The sequence below is a fragment of the Pinus tabuliformis genome, chromosome 8, assembly GCF_031772625.1.
Source record: "Pinus tabuliformis cultivar Carrire ecotype Pingquan chromosome 8, CPIR1, whole genome shotgun sequence".
Lineage (NCBI taxonomy): Eukaryota > Viridiplantae > Streptophyta > Pinopsida > Pinales > Pinaceae > Pinus > Pinus tabuliformis.
Genome location: NC_142294.1, coordinates 307,341,818 through 307,369,242, shown reverse-complemented (window position 1 = coordinate 307,369,242; position 27,425 = coordinate 307,341,818). Strand labels below are relative to the sequence as shown.

At 40.5% G+C, this 27,425-nt stretch overlaps 1 pseudogene; it reads left to right on the top strand.

Annotated features, from left to right (window-relative positions):
• The first annotated feature begins 1,271 nt into the window (after positions 1–1,271).
• Positions 1,272–27,425, top strand: part of LOC149235366 (thiamine thiazole synthase, chloroplastic pseudogene) — a 42,286-nt pseudogene continuing 16,132 nt past the window's right edge.

The following is a 27,425-nucleotide window of genomic DNA, read 5'->3' as shown; positions in this document are numbered from 1 at the left end:
TGTTGACCAAAAGCAAAAGGAATTAGAAACATCTTCAGTATAAATAAGTAGGCTCAAGGTTGAAAATGAGAAGCAGAAAGAACAAATATAGGTTCCCAATAGAGAAGTAGAGAAGACCACTCTTCTCAAGCTACAAGTTGAGGAGGCAGAAAAAAGAAGGAAGATCTTGAAAAGACGGTTTCAAGAAGATATTGCTCAAAAGTAAGAAGAACTTGATGCAACCCGTGATGAGATCAACAAACTCAAGGGATTGCAAAAAGAACACTTACAAGATAAGATAGATGAAGAAGCAAAAATAAAGGCAATTAAAGATGGTAAAGCCCCAGTTGATGAAGGTACAAGCTCCACATCTTCATAGGATGATTATAAGGAGGAAGTAGATCAAAGTGAAAAGCCAAAGAAGAATTTTTCAACTCCAAATAACAATACCAAAGCAATCAAGAACAAAGGACCACAACAAAATATAACACCGCCTCAAAAGAAGAATGAAAAATATTCCAAGTATGTTCGTCTATTTAATGGTTATTGCTTTTTATGTGCTAACTATGGACATATGGCTAGGAATTGTGAAGTTTTTCCCAGGAACAATCATTATTTGAAAAACCCTGGAAGCAAGTTTGTAGGATCATGAGATAGGTACCACTATGATTTTGTCAGAAGATAATACATGATAGATGGGCCAAACATTGAATGTTTCAAATTCCATAACTATGGTCATAGAACTCGCGGTTGCAGATATCAGATGGAACCACCTTGAATGCTTCAAGTGTCATAATTATGGGCACATGGCTCGATATTGTAGGAATAAGAAGGTCTGGAAAAGGAAACAGGTACAAGAAGACAAAGCAGATAACAAGGTTTCAACAATTATGCTTTCAGGATTTGTAAAAGCAAAAGGTCATGAGGAATTAACAATTTCTTCAGATAATGACTCAAGTCAAGATGGCCCATTAGGTGACTCACTATTTTTAACAATCTGGCTTTTCGACTCCTTAATGTTTGTAGAGGAGGAGCCTATGCAACAGTAAATGGCACAAGTCTACGATTGACAGGAAGGTAGTTTGAACAAGATGGAAATTTCATTACAGGTTAAGGGGAGCAAAACATTTGAAGGATTACAGGTTACCAAGAACAAGGCAATATTACTCTACAAAGGATATGCATAGGTTGAAGGAATCGATTTTGATGAAAAATTTCCTCCCGTTGCTAGAATGAAATCTATCAGGATGTTTCTCGCTTATGCTTTCTTGATAAAAATCAAGGTCTACCAAATGGATGTCAAGTTAGCTTTTCTAGATGGTGAATTGGAGGAAGAAGTTTACATTGAAAAACCTGAAGGTTTTCTTATCTCTAACAAAGAAGACTACATATGTAGATTAAAGAAGCCTCTATATGGTCTCAAGTAAGCTCCTAGGGCTTGGTATGCTTGTATTAGTGGATATCTACATCAATAAGGATTCAAGAAAGGAAGTGTTGAAAATAGTTTTTATGTGAAAGTGGATCGAGATAACTTAACAATTATCAAAGAATATGTGGATGATATAATATTTGGATGCAATGATGATAGATTAAGTAAAGAATTTGTCACAAGAATGAAAAGTGAGTTTGAAATTTCTATGATTAGCGAACTGACATACTTTTAGGGATTTAGATTTCTCAGTAGGATAAAGGAATATTCATATATCAAACCAAGTACATCACAGAAATTCTCAAAAAATTCCAGATGGAAGATTGCAAGCGAGTCCTTACTCCCGTGGTAACATGTTGCAAGTTAAGCTTAGAGAATTCATCAAACTATGTGGACCAAAGGTTGTATAGATCCATGATTGGTAGTCTCTTATATGTGACAGCCTGTCCTCTTGATGTGATGTAGGCAGTTGGACAAGTAGCAATATTCCAAGCGGCACCAAAAGAATCTCATATTATTCCCGTCAAAAAGAATTCTTCGGTATCTTAAGGGCACAATGAAATATGGTCTATGGTATCCCAAAGGAAATGATCTAATCATCCAAGCTTATGCATATGCAGATTGGGTAGGAAGTGTTGATGATCATAAGAGTACCAGTAGAGCATCATTCTATCTAGGTGGTTGTCTTGTTTCATGGTTAAGTAAAAAGTAGTCTTAAATATCGTTATCCACAGCAGAAGTAGAATATGTCGTGGCAGCAACTTGTTGTACTCAAGTTCTTTGGATGAAGCAAATTTTGCAAGATCTTCAAGTCAAGTTCGATGAACCTATTCCCATGTTTTGTGATAACACCAGTGCCATAAGTATCTCCAAGAATCCTGTGATGCATTCCAAATCGAAGCACATTCCGATTAAATATCATTTTGTTAGAGAGAAGGTTGCTAAAAAGAATATCAAGCTTGAATATGTTGGCACAAAGGGACAAATTTCTGACATCTTTACCAAACCATTACCTCGTGAAGCATTTGATTATCTTCGCCAAAAGCTTGGGATTCTCCCAAGTTTTCATTAGACTCTTTCTCTTATCTACTCGAGTAGAAAGGGGGAGTATAGGTGTGTACAAGTTTGTAGGATGGTTGTTTCTCAAGGGGAGTTACCCTTTGCCATTAAGGACAGAAGGGAAGAGAAGGAAGTAGGAAGTGGTGTCATGATCACAGGGGGAGTACTTGTGTTGCCATCAATTCCAAAGGGGGGGATTGTTGATCAGTGGTTGTCATTGATGTGAACCCAAGCAGCACTAGGGGCTACCCCAATCTTGCGTGGGAATTTTGACTTGAAAACTTACTCTATTCTGAGTCAATGGTCTTTTATATGGATTCTTCTCGTCAATATGTTTCCTTTGATATATGGCACACCAAGTAATTATTCACGGTTTGAAAGATATTCATGTTTGAAGTCAGTAACCCCAATTAGTAACAACTTATGGGGTTCTGGCATGGCACTCATAATTGGTTGTGGTCATTGAATAGTCAATAATTAATAAAAAAAATGCTCCTAAAATCCCTCCAATGTTCACTTGTTGAGGACCCTCTCAACTCAAGACATGCATATAAATAATGACCCTCGTATTCTCCTCTAGCAGGGATTTTGTGGCTTCAAACAGAACATCTTGGAATTTTCGCTATAATTTTTTTTTCGGTGAAGTTTCAGAAGATGACATGAAAACCCATTTGAGAGAAAATATTGATGAACCTAGTGACCTAATTTCAGTTCTTGTTTCACTAGATTTTCGATGATATGATATGAGGAAGTTAGGGTTTTTGAAGGCTCCCGAATTCCATGTCAAACAGGTAACGTTGGGAAAATTGTCATAACATTCTCTCTAAGCATCGGATTCAAATTTCATAAATATTCACAGAAAGAGGATAGACTATCATTTTTTGAGTAGTGTTTTTAGGGCTAAAGGTCACAACAGTGACACGTGGCACTTCATATAAGTTCCCTATATTGAACCAGTCTATAATCAGGTCATCGTGGGAGATTGGGCATAACTCTATCTTGACGAATCAAATCTTGATCAGACCTGTGGGGTTGGAAATAGGACTCCGAGTGCTACCACAAGACGAAATTTCAAACCTTGGAGATCTGGAATTACATATATACAACAGATTCAATATTGAGCTCCTAGAAGACAAGAAAAAGCATGAATTCAAGGATCACTGCAGTAAGGACCACACATCAACAATCAAGGGTAAGTCTCCTATAGAAAGGTATGTACGACTAGTGTTTACATTTGAAGTATGAATATCATCTCTGACATATGTTTTTGTAGGACAATGTAAGTAAATATAGGGTCTCGGTTATATCTCTATGTCTCTATATGTCACAGTTAGTTTTGATACCACATTTCAGATGTCTTATTCTTGATACTAAATATTCTTGATGCGACACCAAGTATATCAAATCTATATGATGTTGTAAGTTCATGTTACTTGTCTTGTCATAGTTGATAGAATGGTCTCTGTTGTTGTACTTAGATTTTGGTCCATGATAAGTCTAGGGTATGTCATTAGTTTTTATTGTATATATCTTTAGGTCAGTTTTGGATATAGTCTTGCACAGAGTCTAGGCCTATATCAAGAGTGGGAGTCTTTGTCTACTGCTGCAACAAGTCAATAACAAAAGTGACAAGCACACTTCAGGTACGCATTGTAATTTTAATTTGTATTTATTCATTATTATGCACTTACATGTGTTTTGCAGGAAGAGGTAAGTTGAAGGGTATTTTTTTTGTTTTGGGATTGGTTTTTCCAGGCAAAATTTGCATGCAAGTAGAAGAAGTTTCAAGTATAAATTCAAGCAAGAATTCAAGAGCAGAAGTATCAAATAAAAGGAATCATTGTAGTGGAACATCCTTTGAAGACATGACAAACATTTGTATATTGTGAAGAAGTGTCAAGGCCAAGATTCTTCATTATAAAGGTGTAAAAGAGTAATTTGTAAAAGTGTCATCATTGGAAGAGTCATTATTGTAAAAGAGCCAATCTGCCTAGAGTCGAAAAGGCATTATTGGGATGTATAGGAGTCTTTGTTGGGATGATGTCATGGTAGGGTTGCAGTTCATAGTGTGATTGGGTGTTCGGTCAAAATCATTGTAAATCATATTGTATCGTGGATCGTTGTCCCTGGTACGAGAATCCACACTCTTGTCTCATTTCAATCATTATAGGGTGGCATGGAGGTGTTAGTGTTGCACTAAAAATTGTCACCTTGACATTCTGCTATCTGTGTGAGTATATTACCACTCATACTTTCCTCCTTTGCAAGTCTAAAGCATCAGTTCCTCATATCAAGTCTGGAAAATAAGAGAAAAGCCTTCAAAAGTCTTTAAAACTCTGGTTCCGCACTTTATCTTTGTCTTACCGTGCACCTGACCGCATTGTCTCTGTGTTAAAGGTGCAGACCCCTGTAAAAGTTAAAAAGGCACGAGTACATTCTGAAAAACTCACTTTCAGTCATTTTTAAAGCTTTTGGAAGGAATATTGAGGTGGCAAGTTCGCTCTTTTAAGGTTCATGTATCCCATACCTTAAGGGGCTAACACCTTGATGTGAGGAGCTTATCCCTTTGAAGGAGGATTCTATCCCTTCATAGGTGGACCTGTAACCTCATCCTCTACACTATAAGAAGAAGCATTGGGATAGTTACTTGGTAGAGAAAAAGATGAATATTTTTGAGGTGAAATGCTGCTAGAACTTAGTCTTCTTTAGTTGAGTTTTTATGAGGAAATATTACATACCTCTAAGATCTCATTTGGAAGAGTGCAAGACTTGTCGAAGTAAAGGAAATTCCTGTTTTGGACCCCAGGAAGAGCTTTGTTCAACATCAAGGCTGAAAAGGTTGTAAGGTTCTTCTACTTCAAAGTTAATACAAATAAATTTGTTTTTCTCAATAAGCTGTTGATTCATGGTTTATTTTATGGATTCCTTGATCACCATAATATACATGATTTATAATATTTGCTATGCGGGTACTATTTAATGTTTTCTTGTTTGTGATTGTAGGTCTTCAAAGGTAACTCTTTCGAACGACTAGAGGATGACTACTACGAACAAGCATTGGATCTAAGGTAGGATCTTAACACCTTTGTAGTATTTATTTATAAATCACATATGTCTAGAGAAAGATAGGTTTGTTTGTCTGTTTGTTGCTAGACTATCTTCTGATACTAGGGAGATCGACCTTGTTTGCAAGACCGATTTATCCGGCCAACAAATAGGAATCATTGCTGTGGAACATCCTTTGAAGACATGATAGACATCTGTATATTGTGAATAAGTGTCAAGGCCAAGAGTCATCATTGAAAAGTTGTAAAAGAGTCATTTGTAAAAGTGTCATCATTGGGAGAGTCATTATTATAAAAGAGCCAATCTGCCTATAGTCGAAAAGACATTATTGGGAGGTATAGGAGTCTCTGTTGGCATGATGTCATGGTAGGGTTACAGTTCATAGTGTGATTGGGTGTTTGGTCAAAATCATTGTAAATCATATTGTATCGTGGATCGTTGTCCTTGGTATGAGAATCCACACTCTTTTCTCATTTCAATCATTATAGGGTGGCATGGAGATGTTAGGCTAGTGCATGAAGTCGCCTAGAGGGTAGAGCATGTGAACACTTCAGTGTGGTAGGTTGCTCTAGGATGTTGGGGCATCCATTTAGTTGACTACTGAAGAAACCAGGGCGTTGGGGCATCCTTCTAGTGGGAGCTGGAGAAGAATTCTTTTCTCTAATTATAGGAAGTTGTTGCTTTCATTTCAGTTGGGGCTGAAGATTAAAGAATTTATTAGAAAAGTGTTTAGTGGTTTTTGACTCGGAGGGGGTTTTCCACCTAAAATTCTTGTGTCCACTGTGTTCTTTTAACTAATGCTCTAAAAATATTTAAAAGCGCTAATTTATAAGGAATAATGATTCAGGTTAAGACCTCAATCGACCAAAATCTCAAAGCAACTCTACTCAATGGGCTAGTATATCGCCACTCTCTTTTGGAAAATGAGGAAATTAAGCAGCAGATCCAGGTGTTGCTACAAAATGCGAACATCTGACCAAGTTCATCACCTTGTGGGAACCCAATTGTACTCATACAAAAGAAGGGTGGGACGTGGAGACTTTGCATTGATTATTGAGCACCGAATAAGATCATTGTCAGGAACATATACCCAATCACATGGATTGATGATCTCCTAGACTAGCTTAAGGGGCCAAATACTTCAGCAAGAATGAACTTAAGTCTCGCTATCAACAAGTTCCAATAGAATCGACAGATGTATGGATGACCTCCTTCAAATCCTATGACGACCTCTCTGAGTGGTTGGTCATGTCCTTTGGGTTGAAAAATGGCCCTGAAACGTTTATGAGGCTGATGGATGGCATCTTGTGGCCTTTCACCAACTCGTTCACGATTGTATATATGAAATACATCCTCACCTTTAGCAAGAGTTGGGCATAACACTTATAACATATTCGACATGTCCCTCAAACCCTATGACAACACAAGCTATGTGCCAACTCAAATAAATTCTCCTTTGGCATAAGCCATGTCCAATATCTAGGCTACATAATTGATGAGAAATGTGTACATGTGGATCCAGCTAAGATCCAAGTCATTCAAGATTGGTGAGCCTAAAAAACTCCTACAGAGCTTTGTAGCGTTCTGGGCCTTGCCAATTTCTATCAAATATTCGTGTTGGTATTCTCTCATATAACTTGGCATTTGAGTCAAGTTACCAAGGGCAGAGTGAAAGCAAAGAGTTTTTTTTTCATGGCACAACAGAAGGTATTTGTGGAACTAAAACCTTGCCTTTTCTCCATGTCGGTACTCACATTTCCAAACCTGTGACGACCATCTGAAATTGACACATATCCCTCCGACTATGCTATTGGTGTAGTTCTCACCCAACAAGGGAATCTGGTGGCCTATCATAGTAAGACACTCTTTGATACTATTCATAAATATCCCATCTATGATAAGGATATGTACTTCATCGTATAGGATTTCTGCTAGTGGAAACATTACATTATGGGTAAGGAGACTATCATCCACACAGATCACCAACCTCTTCAGTTTATGCAAACATAAGGGAAGTTGCAGAATGACCGCCACTAGAAATGGTCCACATATTTTCAACAATTAAATTTTAACATTAAATGCAAGAAGGGAAACACCAATAACAATATGTATTTCCTCAATCGTCCTAGAGTTGTGGCACTGACTACTGTTCTCAACTCTTGTGGGCACGAGACTTATGGATGGCCGCACCTATACATAAATGGTCCAAAATTTTCCACCATATATCTGATGTTGATGGATGGCAAGCAAGTACCAGACTTCCACCTCCAGGATGCATTTTTATGGTACCTAGGGAACCTTTTTATTCCTTCAAGAAAGTGTGCCAAGCTGATTTGGGAAGCACACTATAGTCCTGTTGCATGACACTTTGGTTTAGAGAAAAATGTGGTAATACTACAAAATTATTTCTATTGGCAAAAAATCTGAAAGGATGTTGGAAAATATTCAAATCCTTCACTTCCGGTGCCATTGCTAAGACAACCATTAAGAAGCAAGGCATACACACTCCTCTATATACTCCTAGCTAGCCTTGGGAATCCATCTCCATGGAATATATGTTTGGCCTTCCTTCGATCAAGAATGGTAACAAATATGTATTTGCGTTCATTGATATATTTTCTAAGATTACTATATTGACTACTTGCCAGAAGGGTATCACAACAAAAGGCACTGCCAAACTCTTCTTCAAATGAGTGTGGGTAGATTTTGGGATTCCACGTACCATTTTATCATATCGAGATAGCAGGTTCCTGAATGCATTCTGTTCGAGCCTCTAGTCGTTATTGGACACTAAACTCTCCATGTCTATTGCATTCCATCCTCAGATGGATGGCTAGATAAAGGTTGTCAATAGGATGATAATGGACACACTACACGTGTACAACTCCAAGAATCCATGAAGATGGGATGAGAGTCTTCCCATTTCCAACAAAACTATAACAAAGATATCCATAGATCAAACGGCCATAATCCCTTTTAAATGGGCCTGGGACTTCAAATAATGTGTCACATTGATGTTGCAATTCCTCTTGTGCCTACATAGGCAAAATTTGCACATGTTTAGTCTGAAGCTAATAAAGCCGCCACGTTTATTGAACTCATCCATCACATCTAATAGCAAGTTCATGATATCTTGGATAATTCCAATTCCAAGTACAAACAACATCATGACCAGCATCAGGTGCCACACAATTTTCATGTGAGTGATAAAGTTTGGTTGCATTTACAGAAGGAATGCCTTACCAGATCCCATCAAAATCTTTGACCACTCTAATATGGGTATCACACCATCACCAAGGTTGTGGATGAAAATGATTTCGAGCTAAGTATTCCCCTATTAACTGGCCTGCACCCAGTATTTAATTTGTACCACCTTTGGCCATACTTTCCACCATTGTTGGACACATCATACATTGCTGAGCAGTTGACACCAATAGACCTCAACCTAGATTGCATTGAGCATGCCACGTCTGCTTGAATCATGGATAAAAAAAATTAAGGTCACTTGCCAACAAAGGATCCAACTATATTGGCTTGTCAAAGCCAGTTAACTCTTGCACCAAGGTAAGTCACTCACTAGGGACCAAGTTCAACAAAAGTTTCCCCATCTCATTGAGGAACTAAATGTAATGGGGACCATTGCTTCCTAAGATGGGAAGATTGATCCACGTGGATATTGGTGGCCACCCACCTATTCCCCTTGGACCCCCAACACTTTTTCATTTTGGTTTCCTATTTTCCAACATACTTTCTATTTTTAGCAGTTTTTTGGGTCCTAAACTTCTGGAGCTATTTTGAGGCCCTAAACAAAATTTTCTGGGGAAAGAGGAAACTATAAAAGATTAGGGTTTATTGATTTCATATACTTGACAATTTCATGCAAGTATAAAGAGGGACTTAATGAACCACCATGGTTTTTAGAGATGGTGATTCATTTTGGGAAAAAAACTATATCATCACAATCTACACAGATTGCACTAGAACATGGAATATTTTGGAGGAATTTTTGTAGGTTTTAACTGCGTACAGAAATTACCTACATACGAATTCTAAAACACAAAAAATGAACAATGCGAGAGCATAACACATAAAACACTTTTACAAAAATATTTTCGCCTGGATCCCAAAACTAGGACTACTAGCTTGATTTTTCATTATATTCCTTTCAATGTTACAATACATATTTATACATGCCAAAGCATCAAATACCATGGACCGAAAACCATCACGTCCAAAACCATGGACCTAAAACCATCACGTCCAAAGCCATGTACGAAAAACATGCACAAAACCATAGGTAGGTATGCCCAACCTAATATACGGTCCAATTTTTTCTTTCCCGGGGTGCTACCCCGGACGCTGTAGACTGGGGCGACCCGCCCCTCTCAAACCCCCTGGACAAGGGGGCTTTCTGCCCCCCCCGCTGCACAATCGACGCAATGAAGGGGGGGCTTCGCCCCCCTCTAACCCCCCGTTCACTACGTGGGCTAGTCATGGAAAGAATATAACACAACCCAACATTCTCCCACTTATTGTTTTTTTACCATAGGGGGCCACAAGAGAGCTTAGTCATTTATCGAACCCTACAATGCCCATTGTTTCTCTACACCAATAGAATTTCTCAGAGCTCACATATTTTGTCAATGCATCTGCAGTATTCTTCAAAGTGTTCAACTTTACCAACAACACCTTTTTGTCTTCTATCATATCCCTCACAAAGTGATACTGAACATCAATGTGTTTTGTCTTTGAATGATAAGCGGGGTTCTTGCCAAGAAAATTGCACTTTGGCTGTCACAGTCTATCCTTATAGCTCCATGTACTAACCCCATACTTGAACATAATCTCTGCAACTAAACTGCTTCCTTGCTTGCATGAGTGGCTTCCATGTATTCTGCCTCTGTAGTTGATAATGCCACTACAGATTGTTTTTTACTCATCCAGCTAACTACACCTCCAAATAGGTTAAACACATAACCACTTGTAGATCTTCTCTGACTGAGATCTCCAGCCCAGTCTGCATCAACAAAGCCACAAATATCCAAAACTCTGTCCAATCCTGTTCTTCCTTGGTATCACAAACCATAATCACTAGTGCCACGCAAATACCTGAAAACCTGCTTCACTGTTGTCTAATGCTCATTCCCTGGTTTTGACGTAAACCTGCTTAATACTCCCACCACATGTGCAACGTCTAGTCTAGTACAAACCATCACATACATCAGACTACCGATTGCACTTACATAAGGAACACGAGACATGTCCTCTTCCTATTCTTCTATCTTGGGACACTGCTCAACAGATAAATTCACATCTACAAGAATAGGAACCTTCACCGGTTTACTATCCTGCATATTAAACCTTTGTAGTATTGTCTCGACATACTTCCTCTGGTTTAACCAAAGCTTCCTTTTTACCCGATCTCTTTTAATTTCCATGCTCAAAATATAGTTTGCAGCACCAAGATCTTTCATGTCGAATTTGGAGGACAATTGGGTCTTCAAATCTTGGATTATCTCATTGTCATTTCCAACCAGCAACATATCATCCACATACAAGACTAGATAAATAGCACGGTCACCAATTAATTTAAAATACACACAGTGATCTGCTTTGCTTCTGGTGAAGCCAAGTCCTCGTATAAATGTATCAAATTTCTGATACCACATCCTTGGTGACTGTTTTAACCCATACATAGACTTCTTTAACTTGCATACCAATTCTTTCTTACCCTTCACCGCAAAACCTTTAGGTTGCTTCATGTAGATCTCTTCCTCCAAATCCCCATGGAGAAATGTTGTCTTCACATCCATCTGTTCTACCTCAAAATCAAAAGCAATAGCAACAGATAAAAGTAATCTAATAGAAGCTACCTTGGAAACAGGAGAAAAAATATCACCAAAATCAATTCCCTGTACTTGGGAATAACCTTTTGCTACCAACTGAGCTTTGTATTTCTGCACCTTTCCTTCTGCATTTGTCTTCTTCTTGAACACCCATTTGCTGCCAATGGGTTTCCTTCCAGCCAGCAACTCCACTAGATCTCAAGCCTCATTTTTTTGCAAAGATGCCATTTCATCAACCATGGCCTCTTTCCAAAGTTTTCCATCCTCTGAATCTACTTCTTCCTTCACAGTTCTGGGATCATCATCAGTAATAGATAAAGAAAAATTTGAACAGAAAGCAGATGGACTATACCTTTTCGGCTACCTTCTTTCTCGAACTAACCTTATCACACCCAAAGTATGTGGCTCTTCACCTTCTGATTCCTCCTTTGCTGTAGAGTCTGATTCTTCCTCCTTAAGCTCAAACTCTATCTTCTCAGGTTCCTTTGGTTGGACTTCATGTTTAATAACATCTTTCACCTCTCCGAACACCACATCTCGGTTATACACAACCTTCCTTGTTACTGGGTTCCAAAGCTTATAACCCTTTAAACCATCCTTACACACAATAAAGATGCACTTTTCATATTTACTATCCAACTTGGTTCTTTTCTCCTTTGGAACATGTACATATGCATCACATCCAAATACCCTCATATGTGAAAGAGAGGGTTTCTTACTAGTCCATACCTCTTATGGAGTCTTATCCTCCAATGCTAATGAAGGTGATATATTGACCAGGTAACATGTTGTCTCCACTGCCTCTGCCTAGAATTCCTGTCCTAACCCGACACCACTGAGCATGCTTCTTGCCCTTTACATCAGCATCTTGTTCATTCTTTTTGCAACTCCATTTTTCTCAAGTGTGTATGGAGTAGTCTTCTGCCGTGCTATACCACACTTCTTACAAAATTCTTCAAAATACTTACTGCAAAAATCTCCACCATTATCTGTCCTCAACACCTTTATCTTCTTCTCTGTTTGGTTTTTCACCAGGGCCTTAAATTCTTTAAACTAGTCAAAGACTTCAAATTTCTTCTTAAGGAAATATATCCATGTATTCCTTGAGAATTCATCTATAAATGATACATAGTACACAGACTTACCCATTGATGGAACCTTCACAGGTCCAAACACATCAATGTGTACAAGCTCTAATATATGTTTCACCCTCTTACCACCAGAGGGGAAACTCACCCAATTCTGCTTCCCATATACACAATTTTCACAGAAATCAAAATCCAGAGAGTTATTACTCATACCTTCTACCATACCTTTGCCATGAAGTATTCGAAGGCCCTTCTCTCTAATATGTCCAAGCCTTTGATGCCACAACAATGTCTTCTCTCCATAGACCACTAGATTTCTGCTCCACTTTTAGGAACCACAAAACTGTTGCACCCATCAACAACAATGCTACCTTATAGCTTGTATAGAGTTCCAATCCGAACTCCTTGCATCAATACCAGTGCTCCCCAAACCATCTTGTAGGTATCCTTCTCGAACATTGTTTTTATACCTGCATCATCCAACTTGTTTACAGAAATCAGATTTCTGGCCAATGCAGGAATATGCAGAACACCCGGAAGTGTTCTAACCCTTCCACCTTGCAAATTCAACTTTACTTTTCCGCGAACAATGATTCCAGCATTCCTATCATCCCATAAGAGGACATCACCACCATCGTATTTCTCATACTCATAGAACCACTCTCTATGGGGAGTGAAGTGAAAGGATGCACCTGAGTTAATCATCCATGCCTCATGACCTACATGTGTAGTTAAAGAAGCCAAGTACACATGCCCACCTTCATCTGAGGTGGTTTTTGCCTCTGTAGAAGGAGAATCATCAAATACCTTTCCTTTATCAAGAGATTTAGATTTACAGTCCCTTTTGTAGTGCCCTTCCTTTCCACATTTCCAGCACACCACCTTTACAGGTTTTCCTGTAGATTTAGATCTCCCTCTAGATTTAGATCTCCCACTCGATGACTTATTTTTGTTTCTTTTCTAGGACCTTCCTCGTACATACAAGGCATCACCATAATGGTTCTCCATATTTTTCCGTCTCATCTCCTCCGTCAGCAAGGATGAGACTATTTCATCAAACTGCAAGGCAGTTGCGTTGCTACCTATTGCAATAACTAGACTATCCCACGAATCTGGTAGAGAACACAACAAACTGATGCAATTATCTTCATCTCAAATTTTAATATCAATAGATAATAACTTACTTAGCACAGTATTAAATGCATTCAGATGCTTTGTCACCGAGTCTTCATCTTTCATCGTCAGGTTATACAACTTTTTCTGCAGGAACATTTTATTTACTAGAAACTTAGATTGGTACAAAGTCTCTAACTTGTCCCACAAAGCCTTAGTTGTAGCTTCCCCTGATTCATTCAACAATACTGAATCTGACACACAATTGTATTGTGCTCTTTGCCTTTTGATCCAACTTCTTCCATTCTTCATCGGACACTCCCGTTGGTTTAGTACCCGGATCTACCGTGATCCGCTGATCTTTATCCACCAACAGATCCTCCATCTTAAGTTTCCACAACTCAAAACTCTGACCATTAAATTTCTCAATCTCTATATTTCCACTACTCACCATCTTCTTTCACCACTAGAATTGATCCCGGAGATCTCCCACTGAACCGGTCTACCACAGGCCCGAGAGAAACCCTTCAGCAACAAAGGCGTCCCCTTGAAGCCAAAACAACTCTGATACCAAATGTAGGTTTTAACCGCGTACATAAATTACCTGCATACGAATTCTAAAGCACAGAAAATAAACAATGCGAGAGCATAACACATAAAACACATATACACAGAGATTTTCCCTTAGATCCCAAAACTAGGACTACCAGCTTGATTTTTCATTATATTCCTTTCAATGTTTCAATACACATTTAGACATGTTGAAGCATCCAATACCCTAGACCGAAAACCATCACGTCCAAACCATGGACCGAAAGCCATCGCGTTCAAAACCATGTGCAAAAACCATGCAAAAAACCATAGGTAGGTACGCCCAACCTAATATAGGCCCCAAATTTTTTTTTTTTCCAGGGGAGCTGCTCCAGACCCTGTAGAGGGGGGCTACCCGCCCCCCTCAAACTCCCCGGACAAGGGGGGCTGCTGCCCCCCCTGTGACCCCCCTGCTGCGCAATCGGCACAACGAAGGGGTGGCTCCACCCCCCCTCTAACTCCCTGGTTCACTGCATGGGCTAGTCATGGAAATAATATAACACAACCCAACAATTTTCAGATTCAATAACTATCTTTTATCATTTAATGAAATAGGGTAGGACAAAAAAATTAGCATAAAATTAATAACAAATATCAATTCTTCATGAAAATGAATAAATATTATATCATTAGCACCTAGATTCAGAGTTGAATCTAGTGGTATCAAACACAACATCTAACTATTAAATTTTACAGGGATTTGGATTCTCTAAAGTTGTCACTTCTGGAAAATTGCAGATTTTTTCCTAATTTTTGTTGACCATAAACTCTTGGCCTAGAAAAACTCTCGGATGAGAGATGAAAAAAATATTTCTTGGCCAGGAAATTTGAAACTCTCATACAATAATTTTTTACAACTCTGGTTTGTGTTAACCATAGTGGTTTTTCCTTGATAAAACTCTTAGCTGAGATAATTACAAACTCTCGATCGAGAGATTTTGCTGAGATTTTTAATTGAAACCTAGATTCTCAGCCAAGACTTTTAAATGGAATCTAAACTCTTGGTCAAGAGTTTTAAATATAATATAAAGTCTCATACGAGAGTTTTAAATAGAATCTAAACTCTCATATGAGAATATAAACTCTCATACAAGAATTTTAAGTGGAATCTAAACTCTCATACGACAGTTTTAAATAGAATCTAAACTCTGATACGAAAGTTTTAAATAGAATCTAAACTCTGATACGAAAGTTTTAAATAGAATCTAAACTCATATGAGAGTTTTAAATCGAGTCTAAACTCTCATACAACAATATATACTCTCATACAATAATTTTAAATGGAATCTAAACTCTCAATCAAAAGTTTTAAATATAATCTAAACTCTCGGTCAAGAATTTGTGTTCGAGAATTTATTTTACCAAAATTCTCGGTCAAAAACTTGTCATACTCTCGTTTGAGAGTTTTTAACCTTGCCCCATTAACTTGACCAAAATTGGATGAAACATTGTAAAACTATAGTTCGAGAAAATTTTCAACTCACAAACCAAAAAAATTGTTAACTTTTTTTTCTTGGACAAGAAACTCATAAACTGTTGGGCAGCGAATCCCCCCATAGCATGGTTTTGGGGCTTGAAGCTCGAATTTTGGTTAAGTGTAATGTAAAGACCCCACGAAATGTGAGCATAGAGCGCAAGAGTCTAGGGTTGTCCACCCTAAGATAATGTAATTTAATGTAAAGTGTGTCGGCCTACCCATGGTCCGTAGACCATGGGATTGTATAAATAGAGTGAAGCTCTAAGTGTAAAAGGGAGTCTTAATTTTGGAGAAGTAATAGAGAGATGCGAGGGCATGATTAGAAGTTAGAAGTGGATCTAAAGGTATTGGGTCATAGTGATAGGAAGAGGCTCCGCAGCTGAGTGTGCGGAGGCCTAGTAGAGTCTGCCGCTGTGTGCGCGGACCCCTGCAACTGAGTGCGGAGGGCAAAGTTGGGTCTGTAACTGAACTTGAGTATTAATAAAGATAAGTTTGATTTGGAATATTGTGCTTCTGTTTGTAGATCTGTATTTCTATGTTCTAGTTATCTTTATTCATTCATATTGTTTTCAAATATGCGCGCTTATCTGAAAGTTGAATGAGTTAATAAGAACATTGGGCCCGCACAAACTAAGTTAAACAATAATATAATAGCACAGTAAGGATCAGATCGGAGTAACACAGTATTCACAAAGGACGCACGGGTTGCAAAGAATAGAAAAGCTGCACGGAATAGCGCAGTGCGCAGATTAGGATCGCGAATCTTCAGAACCCTCATCAAGACATCCCTAGGGTGCAAAAACCTGGTTCCAATACCCTCCCATACTACTTCGGGTGAGACCTCAGTGCGCACTCCACGGACTGTTGCTGAAAGGGCCAGTAGTACAGGAATTTGCTTGGCTAAACTCAATACTAAACCTGGGTTAGGCCCCACGTAGCCAACAAATGGTTCTGTTGCCAGGATCGGGATCTGCCCAAGGGATGTCTGATGTCATGCCACTGGAACCCAACAAAGAAGGAAATTGAAGAGTGGTTGGACAAGAAGATTCACGAGTTCGTGACACAGGAAAACAGAACTCTGCAGGTATTCGAGAAAAGGTGGTTGGATTACTACGTGTATACAGAAATCCATGAGATCTTCTTCACATCCTTTCCTTCTGAACTGTATGAGTGGATCGCAAGGCTAGCCAACAACCAAGGAAGGTGTAAACTCGACCAACCGATAGTGTGGACTCCAGAATTAGTGTGCAGACTAGAGGCATCAGAAGATAAGATTGCGCGAGTTGTGGACCATTGGCTTGACTAGATAATAGGGGGATTTATCACTGAGTTTGCGATAGACACGACCGTAAGCTACAGCGAAGCAGAATGACGTTTTCTCAAGGGACCATGAGGTAAGTACATTAAATCTCTGAATACCTGGATTAAGATGTTGTTATGTGAAAAGCGAGTTATGCGAATACATTAATGTTTGGAATGACGTGGAGTGGAAAGATCTACAAAGGTAGTGGGGAATTAGGAAATAGTCCCTTAATTTCACCTTCGCGAGAGAGCGAGGAGGAGCTCGCTTGGGTCTCTCCGAGAAGTGTGGTCAGTTTGATAAGATAGCGCATTCCACAGTTACCACCTCCACCCATGCCACCACCCACTTCACCTCCTTCACCTCCATCTCCACCCACTCCACCTCCACCAACCCCGTAGTTCAGCATGGCGAGCACGATCAAGCTACCCGTATTCAGAGGAGTAGGGAATGAGGATCCGGACCAGTTCTGGTTCGTGGTAAGAGCAGTGTGGGAAGTGCAAGGAGTCACGGACGAAAACATTAAGAAGGCTACATTGGTGAGAGCGTTGCAAGATTGTGCGTTGACATGGTATATCAAGCACTCTAATGACCACCCAAATGCAGGGATAGCAGAGATCCAGAATGCATTGAACAAAGAATTTAGCTAGCCGAAATCAGAGACACAATCCATCATTAGGTTTAAAGAGATTGTGATGCTTCCAAGCGAGACCCCTTGGGATCTGGATCAACGACTGAAAAGTACGATCTGCGAGGCTAATATGATGCTCACAGATGAAAAACATCGCACATGGTTTGTTGCATCTCTGACACCACACCTGAGGACGGCGCTATCATAACAGAAACTTTCTACCCAGGCCGAAGCGTTGGAAATGGCGATGAGATTTCATGAGACACTGATACAAGATCTGGGGCTGGGTGTTCAACAAATCCACACACAACTATAGAATCTCTGCCTGGAGATGTAGAGCTTGAAGCAAGATAAGGCACCATGGTTAGAGGCACGTGAGGAAGTATGGTGTGTAAAATGCAAAGTCCAGGGCCCTGACAAAGACCACTGTCCAGTATTTGTGAACTACTTGGCAGGAGGGGGGCCAATGTCGTTGAGACTGGAGGCACAGGCAGGGCCAAGTACGACACCCACGTTATGGTGTGCGATATGTCAGTTAGGAAGAAAACACACGACATATAATTGTCATTTGTTGCAAAAGTATACACAGATTCCACAATAGTTGTTTTGTAATTTATGCAGGTCAGTAGGCCACGACTAGTGCACTTGTCACAGCTACAAGTTAATGATGGATTGGACCCCAGCCTATAGAATACAGACAGAAACACGAGGCCTCGACCCAACTGTAGGGATAGGGCGCGCTAGATTTCAGGCGCAAGGTCGAGGATGAGGAGGAATGGGACCAGGAAGGGGCCGCAGATAGTTAATTTGTTACAATTGCAGAGGACCAGGGTACTACGCCTGTGATTGTACCAACCCAACAAGGACATCTTGTTCGTATTGTGCTTAGTTTGATCATGAAAAGGTAGATTGTCCTACATTGGTCGCACAGATGCGCGAGAAAGGGGTACTCCAGCCTCCTCCGACTCAGAATATCCAAATGATGAGGTCTGAACTGTGTGAGGAAGACCCAAATGTGAAAATGATGCTTAGAAGTAGTGTGACCATAGGGGAGGATAAGGGGAAGCAGCCTGAGGAAGATACATGGATTCGCAAGGCTCATACAAAGGAACCTGAGTTTGACCTAGAATGCATAAAGGAGACGTTCATGGAAGCTAAGAAGAGCTTCGCGGAGGTGTCTGCTTCAGGTAGTAAGGATCAACCAGAGCCAGGGATGGATCCTTCTATGCTTACTACCTTTTTGGAGACATGCATGAAACTGCTGCATGACAATAAGGCAGTTAAGGGACTACAGGAGTTGATCACCAGGTGCACATGGTCAGGGGAACCACACGTAGTCCGAAAACTGGGAAAGCATGCATTACGCATCGGGAGGGAAATGAGATTGATGACGCAGATTGGCGAATATGAAATGGATCAGGTAATCCTAGACCTGGGTTCAGATGCGAATGTATTACTGAAGTAGACATGGGAACGTATGGATAGGCCTGTGTTATAGTGGTCCCCTATTCAATTACGAATGGAAAACCAACAGAAGATTTTGCCCATGGGGAGGTTGCAAGGGGTAACAGTCGATATCGAAGGTGCGAACACACAGAAGAATTTTGAAGTAATAGAGATTGTCGATGACAACAAACCCTATCCCGCGTTGCTAGGAATAGACTGGGCCACTAATATGAATGGAGTTATCAACCTGAAGAAGCGGAAGATGATCTTTGAGAAAAAGTCCCTATGCGTAGTAGTCCCGCTAGACCCAGCCGAAGGGGCGTGCTACACTGAACCTGTACGCGATGATGGAAGCGACGATGAGCTAAATTTTATTTACAAGATAACTGCGTGAGATCAGGATTGGGTGAATCCTACTGTAGATGGAAGGATCTCGTGGGATCGTGCAAGCTCCTGCACCACGGACTTAGATCAAGAAAGACGAATTTTGGTACAATCGATTGAACGAAGTGACAACGCTGAATTGCAACATGATGATTAGATCACTGCGTTGCGTAACCACCCAGGTCCGAGATTTGCCAACATATGATGGATTGACAGAGGTGGATGAATTCTTGAACAAGTTTGAAAGCGTAGTACCGGAAAAATAGTGGTTCGATGCGTTGAAGTGGGTGCTACACACAACACCTGCACGCTCGTGGGGAACACATCAAGGAAATTTTTAGAACTAGCGTGGATGTAGAAGGATGATGCACCTACGATTTGGGAAACTGCAACTACGGATAGAAGATAAATACAATGGATGAGATGACCCACGCACGCACCTCGCGAAATGGACCAAGGCCTATGGGGAAGAACCACAGCTTGAATGGGTACATTTATTCTACCATACCCTGGATACCATACCCATGAATTGGTATACTGAGACGGAACTCCGATATGGTACAGGCGAATGGGATGCCTTGAGTGAGGGATTTTTGTTAACATTCACATTTTAAGACCGATGGTTGGATACTGTTGACAATGCGCTATAGGCAGTAAAAGTCGCCATCTTCAAAATACCATTGGAACCACGACAAGTACTTCAACTAGCATGGGTAACCTAGTTGAGCGGTGCCCTAGAATGTTATAATGTGCAAGTAGACGAGGATGATGACGACCCCTGAAATATTAATATTCCAAAAACTGAAGGTTGTCGCGAAGTTCGAGGACCATCAATTGAGGACCCTAACATCACTGTGCCGCTAAAAACAAAGCAAGTAAACATTGGCACAGACACAGAGCCGAAGTATGCGACACTTGGGGACTATTGGGATGATGCTACGGTAGATAAGGTAGCTGAGTTACTTCGCGAATATCAAGATTTGTTCTCGACCAAAATCATGGACTTAAAGGGGATCATTGGCGACTTAGGGATGATGAAGATCACTTTGAAACCGGACGCGAAGCCAATTAAGCAGCGACCTTACCATTTGAATCCAAAGTATAAAGAAAAGGTTCGCGATGAATTAGACAAAATGCTCACAGCCAGAATTATTGAACTAGTGGAAGAATCTGATTAGGTGAGTCCTATGGTAGTGCAGGATAAAAAACAAAAGGGAAAAATTAGAATATGCGTGGACCTTAGGAAGCTTAACGATGCCTGTGTTCATGATCCATTCCCAACACCATTCACAGATGAAGTATTGGATAATGTTGGCGGTCAGGAAGCTTACTCATTCACGGATGGCTTCTCCGGGTACCATCAGATCAAGATCATGCCAGAAGATAGGAGAAAGACAACCTTCGCAACCGAATGGGGCTGTTTTCAATACACCATTATGCCCTTTGGACTGAAGAATGCGCCAACGATATTTTTGCGCATAGTGGTGGCCGCGTTCAAGGAATACATCCACAAGTTCTTGGAGGTCTATCTGGACAATTGGACTGTGTTTGGGTTAGTTAAACACCATATAACGAGCTTATGTTTAATGCTGGATACTTGCCGACAACACCAGATTACGCTGAATCTTAAGAAGTGCACCTTCCTCGTCCCCTTTGGAAACTTGCTCGGCCATGTGGTCTGCAAACAAGGCTTGATGGTGGACCCTGTGAATATTGTTGTTATTCTCAATCTGGAAGTGCCGCGAAGTGTCAAACAACTACGTGCTACTTTGGGGCACACTGGCTACTATCGCAATTTTATGAAGAGATATGCACAAATAACAGCGCCAATGGAAAAACTATTGAAAAAGGACGCTACATATTGTTGGAATGACGATTGTAGGAAAAGTTTGGATGTTCTCAAGGAGAAAATGGCATTCGCTCCCATCCTGGTCTTCCCAAAATGGGACATAGAAATTCATGTACATGTTGATGCATCGCGTATTGCACTGGGAGATGTACTTACACAGGAAGGCATTGAAGGCGTGGATCACCTGATCACGTTCACAAGTTGGCGGCTATCCAAAGCATAAAAGAATTACTCTACTACTGAGCGCGAAGGGTTGGCAATGGTATACTCGCTCCAGAAATACCGACACTATTTACTTGGCGGACACTTCAAGATGTATACCGATCATTCCGCGTTGAAATACCTAGTGAACAAGCCTGTGTTGGGGGGGTGCATATGCCGATGGCTATTACTATTTGAAGAATATGAATTTGAGTTCATCGTAAAGCCGAGACACCTAAATGTAGGACCAGATCACTTATCACAAATTGAGACCGGGGACGAGCCAACAAATTTGGAAGAAGGAGCACTTGATGCACATCTCTTTGCAGTGTGTGTCGCAGATGACCACTTCATAGATATAATCCATTGTTTAACCACAGGGACTGAGCCGAAGGAATATCCAGTCCAGGAAAAGAAGGAATTGGTGGTGCGCGTGGTGGACTTTTCTGCAATCGTAGGGCACCTCTACAAAATGGGAAACAATGAGATATTACGAAGATATGTACCTGAATTTGAACGAGGACAGATCCTCACGGAAGAACATGGGGGGGCTGCAGGAGGACACAATGCAGGATGTGCGATGGCATAGAATATTCTCTACATAGGGCTATGGTGGCCAACCCTACATCAAGATTCGAAAGCACACTGTCGGGCCTGCGACATATATCAAAGAACTGGGAAACCATCACGAAGGAATGAGATGCTACTCAGTCCACAGATGACGCTGTAGCCATTCAAATGGGAAACCATCATGAAGGAATGAGATTCCACTCAGTCCACAGATGACGTTGCAGCCATTCGAAAAATGGGCAATCGACTTTAGGGGACCAATCAAACCTCAGGGAAAGATGGGTGTGTGCTACATCATCACCATGACAGAGTACCTAACTCCATGGCCAGAAGCCCAACCGGTTAACGACTGTACAACTGCTACAACTACGAAATTTTTGTTCGACAACGTGTTGACACGGTTTGGTTGCCCAAAATTTTTAATGAGTGACTGCAGAAGGCATTTCCTAAATGAAACCATCGGGGCACTCACCGAAGAATTCTAGGTGTATCATTAGCAAAGTACACTGTACCATCTGCAAGTTAATGGGACAGTAGAAGCATTCAACAAAATTCTGGAGACTACACTGACCAAAGTATGTAACGCATAGTGCAATGACTGAGACCTGCGCATACCTGCCGCAATATGGGCATTCAAAACCACGTGCAAAAAATTGACGGGTCAAACAAATTTCAGGCTAGTCTATGGCACGAGAGCAGCCATGCCAATGGAATACATCGTACCCAGTCTGCGGATAGCAGCACTTACAGGCATGTCGGACCGTGAAGCCTTGGAAGAGAGGCTCACACAATTGGATGAACTCGAAGAATAACCGTTTCTGGCAGGATTCCATCAGCAGGTGCAGAAACAGCGCGAGAAAGCCTGGCATGATCGCCATATCAAGTTGCGCACATTCAAGGTAAACGATTTAGTTTTGCTATAGACAAGTTCAAAAAATTTCCTGGAAAATTTAGAATGCATTGGTTGGGACCATATGTGGTAAAAGAGGTCACAGACAGAGGCGCGGTCCAGCTAGTCAAACTTAATGGAGAATCCTTCCCAGGAAGAGTAAATGGCAGTCGCTTGAAGCCCTACACAGGGGGGCCATCTGTTTAACTAACTGACCAAAGCACAGTCTTTGCAACCCGAAAAGCTGGACAAAGGTGCGAGACTATAAACATAGGTACTAGAAGCCGACATCAAAGTAGAGAATCAAGTCAAACACAGATGATTCAGAAGCAGAAATGGAGCAGATCTAGCAGACAACAGAGCAGTGCGCTGCGAACCTTCGCGCAACCCAGACACAGTTGGAAGAACTTCGTGCAAATATCACTGCACCAGCTGAGTGACTTGGGATGAGTCACGATGATTGTGTTGGGGGCCTGTTGGGCAGCGGATCCCCCCATAGCATGTTTTTGGGGCTTGAAGCCCGAATTTTGGTCAAGTGTAATGTAAAGACCCCGCGAAATGCGGGCGTGAAGCGCAAGAGTCTAGGGTTGTCTACCCTAAGATAATGTAATTTAATGTAAAGTGTGTCAGCCTACCCATGGTCCACGGACCATGGGATTGTATAAATAGAGCGAGGCTCTAAGTGTAAAAGGAGTCTTAGTTTTGGAGAAGTAATAGAGAGATGTGAAGGCATGATTAGAAGTTAGAAGTGGATCTGAAGGTATTGGGTCATAGTGATATGCAGAGGCTCTGCAACTGAGTGTGCAGGGTAGATTCAGGTCTGCAACTGAACTTAAGTATTAATAAAGATAAGTTTGATTTAGAATATTGTGCTTTTGTTTGTAGATCTGTATTTCTATGTTCTGGTTATCTTTATGCATTCATATTGTTTTCAAATAGGCGCACATATGTGAAAGTTGAATGAGTTAATAAGAAAATTGAGCCCACACAAACTAAGTTAAACAATAATATAATAGCGCAGTAAGGATCAGATCGGAGTAACGCGGTATTCACAAATGACGCACGGGTTGCGAAGAATAGAAAAGCTACGCGGAACATCGTAGCGCGCAGATTAGGATCGCGAATCTTCAGAACCCTCATCAAGACATCCCTAGGGTGCGGAAACCTGGTTCCAACACCCTCCCATACTACTTCGGTTCAGACCTCAGTCCACGCTCCGTGGATTGTTGCCGAAAGGGCCAGTAGTACCAAGATTTGCTTGGCTAAACTCATTGTTGAACCTGGGTTAGGCCCCATGTAGCCAACATAAACACAACACGATTTATTTCACCACACCAAAAATTGTTTCCCATTTTCATGTTTTCACCCCCACACAACCAATGAAACTTGGCATAGTGGAGCAACGATTACAAGAGCTACTTGAGTTGGAGGAAAATCACACGGTAGTAAGACTTCGCTAAGAAGTGCAGAAATCCCGAGAGAAGGTGTGGCATGACAGAATAATCGAAGGAAAAGACATTTCAGCTTGGATATTTGGTGTTGATGTATGAAAACAATTTTTTACATCACCTAGGAAAATTTCAGATGCATTGGTTGGGGTCATACATTATCCAACATGTGATGGATGTGGGATAAATAAAAGATAAGAAATTGGATTTTACCCTTCGATAAGTGTTATAGAAATTTTTGGGCCCTACAACCCCAAGCATGAAATGTCCATAAACCAAGGGCTCCTAAGTCCCTAAAAGTGTTGTTCTAACCCCTAAAGGAACAAGGTCAACAGATTACAGCTTCTCCCAGAAGTTTTCCATGAGAAAATGCTCAGAATTGGTCAAAACAGGATCATTTCAGCTGCTCCACTGGCTAGGTGCGTTGCATTGCACCTAAATACACTGTGAGGGTGCGTTGCATTTCAAAAGCCCCTTCTGTGGGGTGTGATGGGCGAGAAATGACAAATGGCAGTGTCATTCCGCGAGGTGGAGTGACGATGGAAGCTTCCAGAATCTTCTCCTGTGACACTTGCCTCACTGAATTCGACCAAGGATGAGTAAGAGGCCTTCAGTCTCCAAGTGGAAGCAAGAACTATCAGAGAGAAGACACTAATCAAATCACAAGATGACTCATCCCCCTTACAGATATCTATATATGGATCCCTCATCCCAGAGATCCAGAGGCTGGAATTTTGCATATTGTAAGGAATTGCTGTTGGTTTTTTGAGACAAACATTAGATTGTTGGGTGATCTATTCTTTGTTTGAGGTGAAGAGGGGCTTCTTTGCTGGGAGGTTGATGCTGGGTCGGAACAACTGGTTGTAACTCCTCCTGGATCTTTTCTTGTTTATCAATAAAAGCTATTTGAGTTTTCCTCCATGCTTTTTTATCATTGATGCTTGTTACATTTGTATGGTCAATTTACATCTGATCCTAGATTGTTTATGAATATAGATCCATGTATTTGTATAGTGCTATGCTTCTGTGATCTTACAGGTACTTTGTGAAGCTGGGCGTGCAAGGGAATAGGTAGCTGAGAACTATCAAAGAAGAGAGGGATCGAATCGAAGGATTAGTGCAAGACAGAGGTTGGTCTTTCTGTTCCTCTCTATCTATAATTCATAAAGGAAAGACAAAAGTAGTTTTTCTCTGTTTGTTTCTAAGGCAGCTGTCACACCTTAGTGGGATAGAGCAGTTCTATATAGACACTTTTCCCTGTAACAAAATGGCGACTCCGCTGGGGAAGCTAATTAGTTTGTTTGTTTATCATTCTTTGTTTGTTTGTTTCATAAACTTATAAGTAGCATTCGAACTGCATTTGCCATAACAAATGAAAAGTAGACAACTGCTTCTTCAATCCATTCACTGGATCTGTTTATGATTTAAACAACTGATTCAAAAACTATCTGATTGCTCTTGTGATAGCTCTTAGATCCTCCTTAGATCTACCCCTGATTGTTGAATTACTGATTACTTTTTACTCGGCCAAAAACCAAGAACTGAACTACAAACTGTGACCCGGAACCCGAACAGAGACTCGTTTCTGGCCCAGCGCAGGTACTGTTCAGAGATTTTGAATTTCAGTGCACTTCCCAAGTGGACAACCTACACTGCATTTCAGATTCTCTGTGTTATAGGTGCGCTGATCAGACTAGCTCTGTGCAGTTGTGGCTTCTGTGGTTCATTCTTTCCAGTTCTATTCCTGAATTTTGCTGCCTGTGATCAATATATGTCTGTTTGAAACCCGTTTTCCTTACTGTTATTCCGCCTCCTTTGTACAAAATAACTGCAGATGTTTTTGTGTGTTTGTTGAGTCATTTACAGTTCTCCTTAGCAAAAGTAGCATAATTGTACTATCGTCCTTTGATTTGAATCTGTCGCAAGTGTCGTTTTCAATTGTAGGAAAGAGTTTGATTGCTGTTGATGGTTGATTATCCTGTTACTATTGCTTTTGGTCTGAATTTGTAATTTTCTAGTGTCAAAAACAAGTATTCATTTCAAAATTGTAAGTTGTCGTAATCATCTCTATTTTTGATTTCGAAAAGAAGCTTGTTTATATTTGTTGCTTGAAAAGAAATTCAGATTTGTGCATCAACTTTCTTTTTAGCATCCATATACTAAGAAAGTCAAAAACAAATACATGCATGTGCATTTGCATATAGACAGTCTATTTGGCTTGATTTAGGAAAGTGCATTTACAGTGTGCTCTTTGCTATTTGTGAAAAAATTCTGTCTTTCTTTTCCCTAGTAGCTAGGATTTTCATTGCATAAAAGAGATAAAAAGTTTGTTTATCATCTTAGATTGCATTTTAGGAATTACATCTACATCTCGTGGTGAACCCGAAAGGAAAACTTCATAAACAAGATCAACTTAAAATAAATTCAATGAATCTAACAACGCTTTGGAACTTAACACACAACATTTAGAGGTCTAGGCTAGAGACGTATTCCGGCGTCGTAAAGCCTGGTAACTGTTGTTTTCACTGATGGTTGGGTGATTCCTCTACTTTGAGACGATAAGTGCCAGTACGGACTTGTGCTCCCACGTACCATCGAGTATATTTTGGGAGACCCCAATAGGCTTAAATCCTTTATCCATAGGAAGCCGTGTCTGCCGCCCTACTGATCGCAATGCACTGAACACAGCATTCGGGAAGATTGACTGCCGTACCGTAAAAAGTATTCTGCAGTTTTGCGATTGGTTTGGTACTCCCTCTACCTAGACTTCCAGAGCAGTCCATTTCGTTCCTTTTCAGACTCCTTAACGGAAAAGGTCCATCTGAGCACTTGTCACTTCAGGCTCATTAAAAATCGAAGGAGACTAGAGCCATCTTTTGTTTTTTCTCGACTCTTAAAAACTGAAAAAACAAGTTGTGTCAAAGCGTCTAAAATCTATTTTAAATGGAATATTCATTACCCCTTTCCTACGTTGATCTTGGGTTGAGAAAATGGAGTCCATCAACCAAGGAATTCCCCTTGGAGGAAATCCTAGTCCCTTCTCCTCTTGGGGAGATGTT